The sequence below is a fragment of the Varroa jacobsoni genome, unplaced genomic scaffold (assembly GCF_002532875.2).
Source record: "Varroa jacobsoni isolate VJ856 unplaced genomic scaffold, vjacob_1.0 scaffold_964, whole genome shotgun sequence".
NCBI classification, from domain to species: Eukaryota; Metazoa; Arthropoda; class Arachnida; order Mesostigmata; family Varroidae; genus Varroa; species Varroa jacobsoni.
Genome location: NW_019213866.1, coordinates 163,588 through 181,161, shown reverse-complemented (window position 1 = coordinate 181,161; position 17,574 = coordinate 163,588).

Sequence of the window (17,574 nt, the reverse complement as noted above, 5' to 3'; positions counted from 1 at the left end):
GCGTCTGAGATCGATCTATTTGGAATTTAAACGAATCTAAAATCGTATAATTGGGTATCTATTTTACAAAAACACTAGAAACATTCAATATCGGCTTCTATTTAACGCGTATATATAGAAAAGCGGCTTATTGAACTATCTCGGCCTTGAACTCTGAACAGAAACGTCAGACGCCGTCAAGTGTATTCGACGGACGATTACTTTACAGTTATATTGTTCGCTATGAATGACGTCCTACGTTTGCTCCTTAGATTGCACGGCTTATCCTACCGGTAATGAACTTCTGATTAAGGCCATGTTAGATTAAATACGGCTCTATATGTTTCCCCATTACAAAGTATCCGCTTACTACGGAAAAGATTGAGCTATCGGCGGATTTAGACTGCAATTACATGTATTCATCAGAGTCTGCGTAAGCTGTGCCTGAACGGGTATTGCTTTTAACGCCCGTCCGCTTGGCTCTAAAATTAGGAAGATTTCCTTGGACCCTAGATATAATCGCCGTACAAATGACAGTCACATGTTCCCAGCTAGTGATTGGGACATGCGCGGCCTAACCACGTGTCGAGCTACGTGACTGGCATAACAGGCCTCAGTTATAGGCCTGGCGTATGAACCTTCTTCGTACGAGTCCATTCAACGCCCCAAGGTGTTCCGTTTTGCGCGGGTCTCAGTCTTTACTTAGGTAGATGATGTTCTGTGTACGCGCTTATGCAGAACTGCATTTATAAATAACTTAGGAATTCTCGTATAGGAAACACGCATTCGCGTCTAAACTATGGCACTCCCAGAATTGTTAGCATATCTACAGTTTAAACTTGACTTTTTCTATGATAAAAGGAACTTAATAACAGCTTTTCAGATCTTAAATACTAGTTTGTACTGTAAAGTATGAAATTCACTACAAGTAAATGCTACTAGTGTTAAAGTAAACGTGGTGTATACTTTAGGAAAACGTTCTAATTACAACAATTCTTTTATTGATCATTTAGAGATTGGCTGTTCAGTCATTGATACGGTGTGGCTTTGGGATCGATCAGTTTGGCAGTAACGGATCAGGTCATCGTTGACTTCTTGCTACAGGTGCGTTGTGGTTTTACTGGGATTCAAACGAAACCAATGTAAGCATTTCGAGCGCGCATTAACATATATATATATATATATATATATATATACGATACAGAGCTACAAAAGACAGCTGGCGTATTTTTGCAATAGAAAAGCCACGTAAAGATCAGCTGCAGTACAAATTACCGACGACGAGCCTAAGACATGATCATCGACTTCGTTCTAGTAAACAATAAGCGAGCGTATCAACAATAGGCAAAACATAAAGTGCTGCTTCATTTCGGCCATATGAAGCGTTGACTGTCCTCCAGTTGTAGCTCTTAGTTAGAGGGCACAGTAATACCGAGCTGAAAATCTGTCAGATTCGTCTGCGCTCTCGGCACGATAGTACGGGTAAAATCGTTGGTCCTAGGCTACGGTCGCGGTTGTTACTGTATAAAGGCATTGTATACAGTAGCATACCGCATGTGCGAGACGTCTTGTATTGATGCCTGATTCAAGCTTAAATCTTGCGGCAGCAGCAGCAGCACGAAGTGAAAGATAGACGAGGCTGGGGGACTGCTCGTCCAGTAGAAGCAGAGAACGAATCAATCGTATCGGTAGCGGATAATTGTACGGAGGGAATCAAAACTGGACGTCGGATAGCAGCATTTCTATACTACAAGCAGTAGCAGGGGTTTCGAAGCAGCAGAACCGCTGACCGCAAAAGTGTCGTTCAAGTGATGAGGATGGACGCCTTTTGTCGCCTAACCCACGCGAGACAAGGTATCAAGGCCTAGTTTCTATTACCCTCTCAGGCAATTACTCCCTTCTTTTTTTTGAGTTAGCGCTGTTATTGTTGTTGCTGCCGTTGTTGTTTCAGCCGATGGATCGATTCGTGTTTTTCTTCTGTACGAACAGATCGTATTGCTCGACAAAGGCTTGTTCCAACAACGAGCGTAGCGCGATCGAAGTCCAACTTTATCCGTCCAAGGATTTTCTTAGCCTCTCTCTGCCGTCCTCGAGGCAATTCAATTTGTTAGATAGACAGATGACTAAGGCGCAAAAACTGGAAAGAAGGGGAAAAGTTCTGGCATCGAAAGGCAGGTAAGGACGAATAGTCAACATCATATTGGCCAGATGTTCTTTAACGAATAGAATATGCTGATTCACAGGGACACTTTCGTATGGTACGAATGTAAAGGAAAGACTTTCTAAGAACATGTCAAAAAACGCGAGTGCGCCGACTCCGAAACGATAATTAAATGTTGATCGAAAGGGTCAAATTAATTTCCTCTGGAAGAAGACCTTGTAAAGATTGGCGAAACCCAAATTGCTTCGAACAGTTTTTCGGAGACGTTGTATTGACGAACGGGCACCTTGCTCTACAATAGAAAAGACCGTTACTCTGAGCCCATCTCCCGCACACTGCTGTCTCCGTCTAACAACATATGGTTTTTGCCTAAGAACGTCTTTAAGAGGCAGTATCAAGCAAAGCGGAGCTGAGCCGTCAGAAACATCATTCATCTTTTCTACACCGTGTTTACATGCTCTTACTTGATATAGCCTATGCATAGAAGGACTCCCTGTTCACCCTTTCTGATCCGACTATAAGTGATCGACTGGCTCTTGAGTGATTGACACGCAATCGACAGTTGATAGCCAGCGATCATAGCTAAGCTTTACTTTTCTTACTCTGCCATTTCATGTGGGACACAGGATAAAGTCACCGTACGCACCAGGTCGACAATAGCACAAGGGCTTCGTTGGCCATTATCATCGTGTATCATTCGTCGCTGTAGGAACTATGGCCGGCTTGCCTCTGTGTCCTTCTTTCGTAGCAGCTTTCTCAGACGAGACGAGGGACCGTCGGAGCGGTGCAAATAGAAATCTGATCCATGAACAAAACGAGGACGGCTGCAGACGATGGACTATCGTAAGCAGAATGACGAGCTGGAGCAAGCTGATCGCAATTACCGCAAAGCCACCGGTTCGTGCACATTTAGTAAAAGTAGGCGATTTTGATACGACGTTGTGCTCTCCGTCCTGCCTTAAGTCGAGAATCAGATTGCTCAGGGAAAGTAGAACAGAAAGTCGTCATTGAGTATCAAGTCACAGCTTGACCGATTCAACTTCGATTGCCGTCCGCAGCAGCGTCGGCCGTACTAGCAACATTTGTAACACCCGTCAGAGACGAAACAAATGTCCAGATGTACATTAGTCAGAAGGCGCCGCGAGACGTTCATAGCTCTATGTCTCAATAGCCCAAGCGCACTGATTATAGACGTAGGCGTGGCAAACACTCATGCTTAGAGGTGGCAAGCCATAGCCTCCTCTACCCGATACCGCTTCAAATAGAGCGTGTCAAATAGTCGCCATTTGAGCGAACTGCAGATCTTGTACGAACCATAGATCGCTCAGATATGAATATAAATGAAATATATAAACAGAGATCAAAATGAAGTGGCCGGAGATCGGTCAGTACGCGTGAAAGAACGAGGCATTGCTTCTATGAGAGGTGCCATCGACGACCGTAGTTCAGAAATAACACTTCAAACGAGATGGCAAAACGTCTGTACATGTTTGGCTTTATGTGAACCTACCGATTCACAAGCCGGCGAACTATAACCGCAAAATTATAATCAAATTCAATTAAATGTATCGTAATAAACTCTATCCAAATAGTCGAATGGGTCATCGAAAGATTGAAGGATTGTCTTTGATGTACGCCAGTAAGGAAAGCTTGCTTTTCTTTGCATCGAGCTGAATGTTACGATAAGGGGGTAAGTCTGGCTCTTTAAGACTGCTAAACAAAATTGTACGGAGGGCTAATTAGATACAGATGTACGTATAGATGACATCGTCGTCATGAAGAAGCTTAATATGTTGAGTGATATGCTATTACCTAAAGTCGAGAGCACCTCTTTCTTAGTCTTTTTTTAATACTGTACCTTGTATCGGCCTGTCTGGTATTTAACTGCTTTTCGGTCGACGAGAAATTCGCTATGGACTTTTGTAACTGGGTTTTGGCAGCTTCAGAGAATGCCAAAAAACCTCGAACAGGGACAAGATGAACGCCATTTATCTGCGATAACAAGGATATCGACGGTTAGGGAGTGTTGTGTGCTCCCGACTGAGGAAGCCCCTACATCGTCGAAGCTTATACTTGAGGGACGAGAGGTCTTGCTCGGGAAATCTCTCGTCTTTCCGCCGGATTTTTACGCGGGATGAAACGAGCCGTGAAGTCAAAGGCAGGAACCCTCAATAGGGCGAGCTTCATGGCAAGTGTCTTACAGCGAATGTCATTACGTCGTTGTCAGCAGGCTACATATAAACCTGTCATTGCTTTACCGTAATACACATACTTAATATTAATCAGTTACTCACGGCCCTCATGGTGGCCTCAGCGACAATGATTGTTGCTTCGTTTATGTTGAGATTTTTCCATACTATCAGCTAGCGCGCAAGAATCTAAAGGTATTAAAAATATGCTCTTCTCCGATCTAACAAGAATATAAATATTATAGTACCGATGATGGCGTTTCACGGGCTCGGCAGTGAGTCAGTGGGCGACATGGTCCACCGCCTGTTATCCGAGGCTGAAACAGTTACGCCATGTTCGTTTGTCATTCGATGATGTATAACTCTCTGTATGTCTATCTATCCGTTTGTCGCCGCTATAGGGCCGCTTGTGTATACATTGGTCTGAGTATATATTTGTAATAGCGGTTAGCGGATATCTGTTGTATGACTAAGTATGTTGCTTTGTGAAGTCTTTCTGTTTAATCCTATGTAGACAACGCCATCTCTACTGGCTAATTTAAGACAGTCAGTCGACTCCTTTACGTCGCCATAGCATCATTATACATAGATACCGACACATGCCCAAAGTTCTGTGTAGACCTTAAAGAGAAATATACGGCACGGTAGGCAAGCGGGTACAGCAGAAGGGGCTTATGTCGGTTGGTAGGTTCGGAAGGGCTAGCTGGGGTTCCGCGGCGCCCTCCCGCGAAAAACCGCAACAGTTCAACAAGGCCGGTACTCTTTAGGCTGGCCAGGCAAGCAATGAGCATCTACATACTACATACAGGAGAGACTTTGGCGACTGTATCGCGTCTCACAACTGCCTTTTGCCACAGTAAGTTACTATGGTTAAGTTATATCGTCCATGACGGCTAGCGTTGACCAGCTTTTCTATGAGTACACAGAGTGAATATGGTTATCAAAAAGAAGCCCTTCAAAGCATAAATTGCGTGGACGATCGAGGTCGCGCAGCCTTCAAGAGATCGAAGATTTGAAGTTTCAGCTACCAAATGAGACGTTCGAAATCTCTATTAGATATGCTCAGTGGGAAAGCATATGTTGAGCTTCACCGGTGGCATGAAACAGATCGTTTGCGAAGTGACTTGAAGATTAGAGTGTATCGAAGCTCTGGCGCAGTATATCGAGGGCGGCGGACGGTGATGACAATGAGAGTCGAATGAAGAAATCTCTTAAAGCTGCCCTTGAAAGAGCCTCGGTCAACGCTCATCGACTCCTCTGCTATAATTGTATCTGACTGAATCAGGTATTAAGAAAGCTAATGGCTAGGTGGCGAAATGTACTGGAAATTTAAGATCTAAAAAGATTTTAAATGCACCCAGTGTAACACTTAGAGTCTATATAGGTCGTCTAAGTATCGCGATAAGTCATAGTGCATAAGCTGGTACTCTTCTTGGTATAATCCACGTCGAGGACATACGTATGAAATCTTTTGTCTTAAATTTATATTATTGTGTGGTAAGACACCATCCATTACTTGTAGTTCCGAAATTTTCATCGTTGTGGGATATAACGTATTGTTTTTGTCAAGGTATTTTTTAGAAACAGTTGCGTACAACTATTAGAAACGTCTGAAAAAAAACTTACCAAATCGGCTCTTGTGGTGTAATACGGAGAAATTAGGCCATCCAGGGTTAAGCAAACGATATTATATTTAAAAGGCTTCACGTACATATTTAAAATACGATCGCTGGTTTATCTGACTCACAACAACCACAATTGTATATCAAAAACATATCATTAAATGAATTCTGCCAAGCAAACCTTACGTATGCTTGCCATGACAGCATATGCTGCTTCGAAGCGTCCGGTGACGATATGATGATTCCAGCCAAAGCTTGTTATACAACCGGTATATAGCACAATTGGCCTTGAATCATATCCTATGTGAGTTGACCTAACTCCTTTTTCAGGACTGATGGCCAAGCCACAATTACTGGCCAAGGCCAACAGTGAAGGGAAACTTAAAATTAGAGGCCCAGTGTTGTGATGGGCTCCTTACTAAACTTAAGCTACGAGATACGTTTTTTATGCCTATGCAAAAGTAAATTCGCGCGGCATATACTAAGTCCAATTGTTTTGATGGAATATACCGCAAATAGGGGTGCCGAATAATGTGCCGAGAAGGATGCGCTTTCTAACAAACAATACGTATTATACTCATTTCTAAAACACCTCACTTTTTCCTGTCCTACGTTAACTTCATTTGGCTAAAAGGAATCTAATGGGAAATGTCAAAAAATTAAGTCACTTAATTGATCTGACCAAGCTCCTCTAGATTGAAAGCAATCCCCATTTGGCTCGATTTGTTCCTTTGGTTTCAGAGAAAAACCTCTGGGTTGTGATTGCGACAACTTCGACTCCTGCTGTCAGTGACTGGTACACTTTAGCTTAGAGTGGCCTGCTAAACAGTGGTGAGGTGGTTTGTGTGCTGCAGAGGCGTGAAGTTGGAGCACCGTTCATGAGGTTCAGGAGTGCTAGAGCAGACTTCACTACGGGGGTCAGAGCAAAGATACTATGTTTAATTCATGAGGGTTAAGTGTTCTTTCTCAGTAGCGCGGATGGAATCCGTGGTAAACAGTCTAAGGGCTCTTGGGCTCTCGCAGGCGCAGCAGCAGCAGCCGCAGCTGCTGTTCCTGCTCAGGAGTTTAGCGTAAGGAAGAACGAGCTCGCTAGATGGAGTTGGCGGGATATCACCCAAGTGCCGCCAGTCGGTCTGTTTTACGGCACTCAATGGATGCAAGGTAAGCTGTTAGGAAGTAACCGGTTGGCAGACGAGGCCAGCAGCGTTGGGATCACAAACAGTAAACAACACTAATCTATCTCTCTGCAACGACACGGCACTCTGCAGATTCTCCCCGTCCAGCTGAGCGTGGACGATGGCAGTAGATCGGCTTTGCAAATGTTGCCAGTGACGATTATAGGCAGGACAACTCTGATGAACTCGGATGGGCCAAATGTGCCTAACATGATCACGGATCAACCTATATTGAGCTCACCTAGGTAAGAACTACTTAGGAAAAAAAGGTAACCGAGCCAACGATATTAAGGTTAGGCTGTCGTATTCCACTCTATACCTTACATATATTCATTCTAGAATAAAAGTTGACGTATCGCAATTGTTCCAGTTTCTTTTTACTCCAGCCTTCAATTCGATTATACTTTTATCCAAGTTATGTGCAAACACTGTACATATACATACTGTAATCTGATTGTAAGTTAAAGTACCGGCTTTCGATCCAGCGGCTTTGTAGCGAATAACTTGCATGCACGAAAGCATGCGTCTTTTTGTATTACCGCAGTACAAGCTGGGCAGCATGCGTTCGCGTATAATGTATGAAAAAGTTTATAAGGTTATTTTCTAAGCCCTATTCGAACTCATACTAAATTTGTAGCGTATTTTACGTATAACATTGACTCATCTGTACGAAAGCCTTCAGTTCAATGTTTCGTAAAGTATAAGATTCTTTCTCGGTCGACGGGTAGAGTTTGTCGGATATGAGTTTCGGGTGGGTAATAACATAACTCTGCTTGATTGCACCCCCATATGGGGATTTTAAGTTAAAAACCGAAAAACAAACCAATTTACGTGCAAGCCTACGCACAGTCCTGTCCTCACTTAGTTCTTCAGTCGCTTCGAGTTTATTATTATCTATGCTCAATCATTCAATTTCACTAAACTTCCTTCTGATAAAGCTATCGATCAAATCTGCTTGGAAGCGCTCTAATCGAAACGCTTCTGCATAACTCAAACTTCATTAGGTCTTCGATGTTCCTACGCTACCATTTAGCTCAACTCGCGCGGTCGTGTTTAAAGTTTCGAGCTTTCGTTGCGTTTAGGACTACACATCTTCCTTTCAACATCGCTGTATAACATATATATAGCTTCATCACAAGTAGCTGCACCCTTGTTGCTCTTACATGCGTTTATTAAACATGTATGTGTGTGTGTGTGCGTGTTATAGGTATCTTGCTCTAATTGATAGATAGCGTGTCATTCGGCCGTCAAATTCGATGGACTCAACGGCTGTAGGGCCTGCGGGGTTCAGCGTCCAAGCGGATCGTTGGCTGGTCGTTGATTCGCAAACTACAAGCATCTTCAGGCGATACACCTTGTTATGGACACCCAGTAAACTGTTTGCTCACTCACAGCCGTGTTATCTCCGTTGCGTCGTACCGCGCCGATCCCTAACGAAGCATTGTGGTTTTTCGGGCAGCTGGAGCTGCTGCTGCTGCTCGTACTATACTAGTAGTCCACCACTATCGCCAGAGTTACTATTAATATAGCAACTGATGTACCGTTGGCGGAAACGGGTCTAAGCATACGATACACATGCGCAGCGTGGGTATCTTTGTTTGTTTCGTCATGGGACGAAGGACCGCCCAGAACTATGCTCCCTAGACGAATCCTTTGCGGATGCTACGAAACTGCCAACGACAGCCAGAGCGATGAACAATGCATCATAGCTCGACTCCGATCAGGTTCATTTCGAAATACGGAAATATATAGATTCGTGTTTCGTTCTGATAGGTCCATGTGTAGCGATGTATCTGCCAACAGTCAGATGAGGAACAGCCTAAATAAACAGGCCTAAATTCCACACGAGGCTGTTTGAACGTCCCAGTAAGCTTTCGCGATCGATTTGATAATAAAAAGATTGCTTTACACGAGTACTGCACGAGTCACTTGCTTATCAGTATCATTTCCTGTGAAATTCATGCGAAACATTATTAGTATTATTATACTGGTAATGTTTCGCAGTCAAAGAATATGCTGAAAAAGACATATATTGATATAAGCAGTCACAAATATTTGTTACGCTCTAAAACGCCCCCTACATAAGACATAATTAATAAACAGTAGAATATTATTTACGTAGTCAGTGTTAAAGGAGATGGCCATTACATGTTATTACTAACAATGATAGAGTACTTGTGGTTTCGCTTGCTATATGAACAGTCTCTGCCTTCACACTTCGGTAACACTCGCATGGGAACGATATTCTTCGTTTATTAAGTTGTCTCTAATCGTAAGTGCCTTGGTTTGACTTTGCTGGTTTTATAGAACTGAGTTCAATAACAAATAGGCTAGCTACAAGGGGCCTACAATGTGTAAAGCTCTATATGTTAACATGCAAAGCTGAAGTATCTCGTCGATGGCCTAACGGCAGTATCAACTCGACAAGGAACTCGCCTGACGTATGACTCACAAGAAGGCAGTACGTAGTTAAAAGATAACTACTAAGTTACAGTTCTTTTCTCTTCTTGGTTTTGTCTTTGAACATTTCGTTTTCTTGGTTGATACGTTAATCAAATTACGACGAATTATGCGAGACAAAATGATAGAGATTAGCGGACTAAAACAAATGTCGTCAATATATCCACAATTTAATGGCTTTCTTTGTGTAGAATCGATGTATCTTTTGCTCTTTTCTCAAAAATAGTATTTTTTGGCTAGTCCATTTGTGCTAAATTAGCACTTTGGCTGTAGGTATCCGGCTAATTTCTAACTCATACTATCCTGAAGCTGATTCTCCGGCAATCTACAAATTACGCTAGCCCATGTTGATACGTGTGTCGAGCCGCATTGAAGCCTGCAGTACGTAAACGTCAGAGCGAATACAATGTACATAATACACCGTCTATGCATATCACATAGTTGGCACCCGAGCACTAATGAAATGATGACAATATACATGAGAACACAGAAACCCAACTGAAATTTCGTCCAAGCGCTCCTCATACCCATTGTCGAATCCAATTTCAGAGCAGAGACAACTGTTTTCTGCCTTTCTTCGTTTTCTCTGATGGGGTCAAGTGGGGACACTCGAGGCTTCCGCAACAGGATCACTCCAAGCAGTTAGAAACTTCACGGCAGCGGGTCCCTTCGTATCCTTTCCAAATCTGCTCTGCTCTTAAAACTCTTCTTCAATACAGCCGAACACCTTTGGCCCATGCGACAATCGAACGGTGACTGTTGTGCACTGTACACGTGCGTCGTACACTTAGCAGTCTTCTTTCCGCAAACACCGCTGCTGCATTCCCACCGGTTTTCGCTGTCATGAAAAGAAGAACGACCCATGAATCTGCTGGGTTTTAAACTCTAACGTACGAAACGACTCGGCGATGCTGGATGAATAAGGAATATTCATGAGGAGAACGAGATGGGGAATAGAACGGAGTGAAGAAAGATATTGGGGGCACGGGAAGGGAGGCTGGAGCGCCACAGCGAAAATAAGAGAAACCTCGTTTTTCCTACCTAATGTACAGTTATGCGTTTGCAATATAGTAGATGAATATTATAGCCTTGAGAAAATTAACGCCATTTTATGAGCTGGCCGAATGTTTTTGTTAGGCATCCTGTATGTGCATCGAAGCCAAGTTATACAGCTGTAATTATTAGGACCAACTGAAGAATTACGTTTTGCTAAACGGCCGTGTTAATTAAAATAAAATAGTCCGATTTCATGATCACCTGCTGTTTGCGTCAGCCTTCACGTGTTAACAACCCTTGCTGTTTCGTGATTAATTTTCTCTGTTCCCGTAAATAGAAGTGCAGCTATAAAATGATTACCACTCGTTTAAATTTAGCTTACGACTATTCACTTAATGCCTTTCAACTGTAGCACTTGACAATATCTCACTGGTGTGGATAGGGCCGGTGGCTAGCACAACCCCACCACTGCAAAAATGGTTAAGCGAGAACGTACGTACATACAGTCTCTAGCCGTCAATGATTGGATTATAATGGCAGGCAGGTTTCTTTCGCCTAAATACTCAGTAAATACGACATCCAGCTCTTTTGAGTCAGGGTTAACCAGTCATCCATTTACCCTGACAAATGCTACGATTTTTCAACTGAGTCCCGATCATCAAATACGCAAAGCTACACTACTCAGAACAGTACGGTGAAATACAGAACTTATATATTCGATATAAGTTAAGCAAGTATCTGCCAAGTTACCTATTTTCAGACTTAATTTTGTCTTTAACAGTTTTTGTCCTTTTGAACTAGAATTGCAATTCCAGATATGCTGTGTGTGCACGTTAACTGTGTTGAGGACTTCAGCATAGGCTTTGAGTAGACTAGGAAGGCCAACGTATTACGAACCCCTGAAAAGGCCAATTGCTCTCACTTAAACTAAATAGGAGAGGTAGTTATTGCGGTCACCGGTTTAGCTGTGAGTTTCATGACTGAAATTCTCACCAAAAATATGCCCATAAGACATAAAAATACTTTCGATAAATTCAGCTAATCGGCGTCAGTGACTGATTGGCGTCTATAATGTTCAGGTACTTACTTAAGCAAACAGTATTATCGGCTGACATTGAAACCTGGCTAGAAAAAAGAGCCCTAAACGAACTGATCGAAACCTAGATAATAAGTATGACATAAAATTATATAAACACACGTTTAAATAACAGCAACAGCTATCTCTAAGGGGTAAACACGAAGAGCTCAATCGTTATCTTTTTTCACAGTCTAAAAAATGAATGATCCGCAATTACAGAAGTGTATATACCGTATAGCCGAAGTTAAAGATCGAACTAAATTTCTTGCAATTTCTAAGGGAACTAAATACGTTATTATTTGTCTAGAAGATAGGCATCTAATCTGATATTGATGAAGATGATTCTATTGTTCCGCGCGGTACCGTAGTACTATAAGCTTTCAGCAACACGCTGTTTCGTCCCTAGCTGTTAAAGTAACGATACGTACGCTTCAAGCCTGTACCTGTAATCATCGCTACCTAGTATTTCATCGTATAGCCCGGTAGAAGATAACAAACCAGGCGATCATCGACACCGTTCAGTATTTGAAGGCAACTCGAATCCCCTTGCTTAGTTATTATTTTTCCGACACGGACAAGCGTCCCGTGCATCTGCGTTCGCGTCGATTGGCAAAACCCGATCTTGCAGTTGGAACTTTCATCCGATATCGGATTTGAGAGCGATCTTCTTGTTTGTACTCTCCCGTTTCCTATGAGTTTTCAATTCTGGATAAAAATAGGAATCAAATGTGTCTCCGTACTGAAGGCAGCTTTTACGGTCGGCTTCAACGAATAGTCGAAGGAATATCGTTCGTGCATGGCTTGAAGTTTGGCCTAAAATAACGACCTTTCACAAGTAACGCAATTAAGCTGATGGCGTGCAGCAACAATGAAAGCGATATATAGCTATCTGAGCTTAACGGCCATGCAAAACACTAGGTGTTGATCAGCGGTCGTCGTGGACATTTTAAAGGACGTTTTGAAGTTTCTACTAACATCTAATATGATTGATTTCGTATTGTGGACCGTAGCCGCTTACGAGCTAGGTTTAGGCTTACGAACTCCGGATGTCGGACGAGATGGAGCCCTTGGCAACAGAGTTTGATTTCCAAGAACACGTCACCAACCTATGAACATAGCTCAGTAACTCATTTGGGTACAGTGCCTGCGCGGTCCCGTGAATCTCTATACCGAATTGTGGCCCGTTTCAAATTCGAAGTCAGACTACTTCGACGAGCGCGATAAACATAACAAAAGTGCACTAACTGTTTGTGGTCGGCCGAGTCGCTACCGTCGGAGCTGTCTACCCAAACCCACAAGACAGTAATTAAAACGATTATTTCTATTTTACAACACAGGACTTCTACAGACTATACACGAACTCTAAATGATTTGTATGAGGGGGTCGAAATCCACTCGAGACGAAAGCAATCGAGAGTTTGCTTTACTAATGTTCTGTTTATACTATTGTCGTAATCTCGCGAAAGCATGAAAGCTGGACCAAGACAGCCCATGGGCATAAAGTTGAGAGATCAGTGTTGCCTATAGCGATTTGACTGCTTCGACGAAGAAGGTCGATGGATTGCGAGACCTAAGAGAAACCAAGAGATCTCTGGCCCGGTTCCAGCTGATTCGGTTTTGATCAGTGATTCACTGATTTTCTCAGCCTACGGCAGTCCGCGTTTTCCATTGTCCATGTGCACAACAGGCAGAATTGACACTGCGCCCCGGGCACCAGTGCCCCTGCGGACCCAGTTACACAGAGAAGTTCCAGCCTCCACCAGAAAAGATCTCTGGCTACACTTTCGAGTTATGCCACGAAAAAAATATGCCTCTAAACATTATCTCTTTATACCTTGCTTTATTGTAATTCTATTGGCTAGTAAAAAGAACGCTTTTTTTTTTAATTTATTTTCGTCTAGCACGATAAGTACGCGCCGCTTATGGCGGTTAAAGCCAGCAGACGACCAGCCTTTCTTAATGTGAATATTGATCTTTTTTAACCAGACCCGGTAACCGACAAGGGTTATCCGCAACGACACCGCAAGGCTCTTTCGCATTCAACCGTGAGAGAAAGTCGTTTCGTGGGTGCATCGCATTGAGACGCCGCGTATTAGCGCCCAGAAGCTGCAGCTAGAATAGATAGATAGATAGATTTACCGAAAGAGGGGCGTTCAGTTAACACAATAGCAACCCTTGTCGAAGCCTACTTGCCTCAATAAAAGCCATACGAAGACCACCACGGGCAGAGGGCGGTTGACCGATAGTAAGTGGCCGAAGGACGCGGTAGAACAGTCTGGTCGTAGTAGAAGCGGTAGCAGCAGACCACGGCGAGAGTTCCTATCGCCGCCGCTGACGCTGTTGGTGATGAAGAGCTGGTTCCGCAAATGGCAGTCCGTCCTAGTGGCGAACGAGTGGAAAACCGCTACTATCACCGCATTATGATTGGGTTACGCTTTCATCCATAACTCGGTCCATTTTATTTTGCTAGCGCACCTGAGTGTATGCAGGACAAAATTGGCTGGGATATATAATACATACATGTATATATACCGCTAGTGTTTCTATTTACGTATCACGACGACAATAATAATAATAACAACATATGATGCATGTACAAGGGGAGAAGTTGCTGTGCAGCTTGATAAACATAGTTTGCAGTGAACGCTCTGATCATCTCTTATGTGACCACTATGATACTCGAACTGTTTTTGTAGATCTGGACTACATGCAGTACAAACCGCAGACGTATTCTGATCAATTAAGTTCGTTTGAGCTTCGACATCAGATAGTAACATAACTACATAAGTGATTTTTTACTTAATTTTTCTCGACTCGCTCTGTGTTCCTTTGTTATATTCAAACCCTTAGTCCAACTCCGAGGGCCACCTTTCATAATGTTATGCAATCACCACGAAAAGCCAACGCTTTCTTCGATACGAACAGTATTTTTGCTGAAAACGAGAATAGCAATATCGTTAGACACCGCATTCATGAAAAGACATCGTAGGCTTAAAGAGGCTTATTGACGAAGCGGTTTCACGTAAAAATTCCTCGATGACATTTACGACACAGCGCAAGGGGCCGGCAACTAAAACTACAACGGCCATCCCAGCGATCATTGCCGCCCTCAGACGCCTTGCCCCGACTTCCAGCACATAAACCTCATAGTGAACGCATGTTTGTTACCCAACCCACCAGGGATAGACCTTGTGCATCCTATCTGAAGATATTCATTCCCGCAGCCAGCCAGCCAGCCAGTCAGCCAGCCAGCTAGCCAGCTTGAACAAGCAGTTTTGCCTACACCGTCGCATTGCCCCGTCGACCTAACGTCATCGACCCAAACCGTCGCCCGCTGTTCTTCGCCTGACCCTTACGGCCTAGAGGCTCGGCCGTTTCCATTTACATGCAGCCACACAAGCAGAGCTCAGATTTCGCTGTGTTTGCCCAAGTCTTCAAGACAACGAGGGTTGAGATAGGCTTCCTTGCAGCCGGTCAGTGCGTCTTGGCTAGCCGAATCCATCCGAGCGAGCGCCTCCTACGTCTAAACCGCTACGGCCTATTTCTACGATAAAGCAGTACAATTCCATTCTGTCACCTAATTCTAAAAAGCCGAGAAAGCCGCTTACCGTACATTTGTCATCAATCAGTATACATAAACAACGGCTGAGCGTCGATGTAGGGATGATGCTTTAAATTCACGTCTCTGAATGCCTCCTGGCATAAATGACAGCATATATTGGCTAACTTGTCCTTTTCCCTCTTGCCCTCTCTCATCTTGCAGAATGAGAGCTCTGTGCAACTCGCTTCTTTCTTTTTTTTTCAAATTTTACCTAGCTCTAACGTTCTAGAGCACAACGCTTGCTTACTTAAATATTAAAAGATTAGTTTTCAATACCAATGGGCGTAACGATGCTCGCGTCCCTAAGCGCCTCCAGGCGAAAATAAATTTTTACCTAGGCCATCGACTGGCAATATTAAATATCAGCTGATCTGCAAGCCATCAGTTATTTCATAGAAATGCCCTTGTACGTCGGTAACACAGCCACATTTCCATACGCACATTGTCTAAGTAGAGAGTGTTCCATTTTCTTCAGCTTACATTATCTCTGCCAAGGACCGCTGCCTGTAACGCGTTCGTAGGCTTCCTGGGGTGTGTTAAGGTCATTCTTATAAGAAGGGCTGAGTTGAACAGTATCTTTGGTGGTCAATAGAACTGCGTAAAACGCATGAAACCGAATAGCATAGCCCTATTAGAGGGTGCGTAAGGAGTTGCCGGGGTAGCTCTAGTACTTCCGGAATGAAAAACAAAAGCCAGCTTGTATCCGTGTCCTAATTCCTACGTTAACCTGGTTACGTTACATTAGTACTTTTGACCTCGTTAATTGACCTAGTAAAGCAAATAAACCTTGTGCACCTCTTGCTATATGCGGTATTAGACAGTTTTCAGGCACTGCAACACATTACTAAACATTCCAGTTAAACTAGCGGTCGTTCGTTGCTTGCTTGGTTAGAAAGGCTATAACCTTGATCGTATAGAATAAGATAGTGCAATTATAAGTACGGGTGGGTCGTCTTATATAGTGTTGCCTGCTGATGGGTGAGAATAACCCTTGAATCGTCAGATACTCTGCTAGTACATTGGACAGAGTCCAAGGCGGATTAAGCAATGAGTTTAGCGATGATTTAAAGGGTAACGCTACAAAAATTCACAGGGGCCTCCTATTTCCGGTACCTTGTTGCACTGAAGCAGTCAAATGATCCACCATAACATTTAGTTTGAGGCAGTATGTCTGCATTTCTTTTTTCTTTCTTTTTTTTAGGTTAGGTTAGGTTAGTTAGAGTTAGGCTTCTTGCTTTCCGTTGTAGCGGTTCACCAATGCTGTGCGAGAAGATCGATAGAAGGCACGCTTACTGGATAGAGGCCATCATACATTTCATCTTTCCTTTCAGATTCAGTGTCACAAAAACTTCATCTGGCCTTAATCACCGCACTCTGAGGGTCTCAACGTTTACTTGCTTTCCCTTTTTTCATTTTATTTGCCGTGCCACTTCATCCTCCCTTCAATGTTACCTCTCGCAGCAAATACCTGTCGTTACTTTAATCATGGGCACGTTATTTTAAGTACGCACTGTACATTGTACTGATTTCAGCTTCCTTCATGCTTAGTAGCTGATGGTAGTCTCTTAGTAGGCGATGTTCTCATTCAGCTCTATAATCGAATAACTCAACAATATTGTTCTTCATTGATTTCCATGTCGCTTCTTTGCGCTTATTCTGGCTTGATCTTTGCCGATTTAATCGGTAGTCTCAGTTTTTAATCTTTTGCTGTCTAAAGCCGGGTGCCGGCGTCGTTATCGTCAGTGGTGCATTTTGTTTAGATTTTTTCGACCGAGAGTTTGTTAGTGTCCCCGCCTGTTTTCCTATCAAAGAACTATGTGTATATGTGTGTGCGTGTGTGTTCTGGAGCTTAAGGAGGTAGCCGCTCTCAGTCGGTCAGTTATCTTTTGTCTAAGTCACTCTCAGCTTCGTTTAGCAGTGAACGCGCTTTTCGGCGCCTTTGGATGCACTCAGATGAAGAGTTACTCTCCCTTTGCACCTCCAGCGCCCTCTTCGGGCTTCCAATTGCCCATTTGGGATTTCGCTGCTTTGGACGCCTATCCTCCCAGAAAGGGAAGGAAGGGCATTCTGCATTGGGACGCAATAGGAGAAACAGGGGGCTGACTAACTGAGAGCTGTAATCAAATCGCTATAAGATTGGTGCAGCGCGGTTTGTTTTCAAGGTTAAAGTAGGACAGATTTAGCTGGATATTTCGATAACTTAACGAGAAATAGTTTCTTTGCATTCGCGTGGAACGCGTACGTGGAAGCAATTGCATCAGCTGCAACTGGGCCATCCATTTCGCCGAGGTCGTTTTCAAATGTTCGGACGCA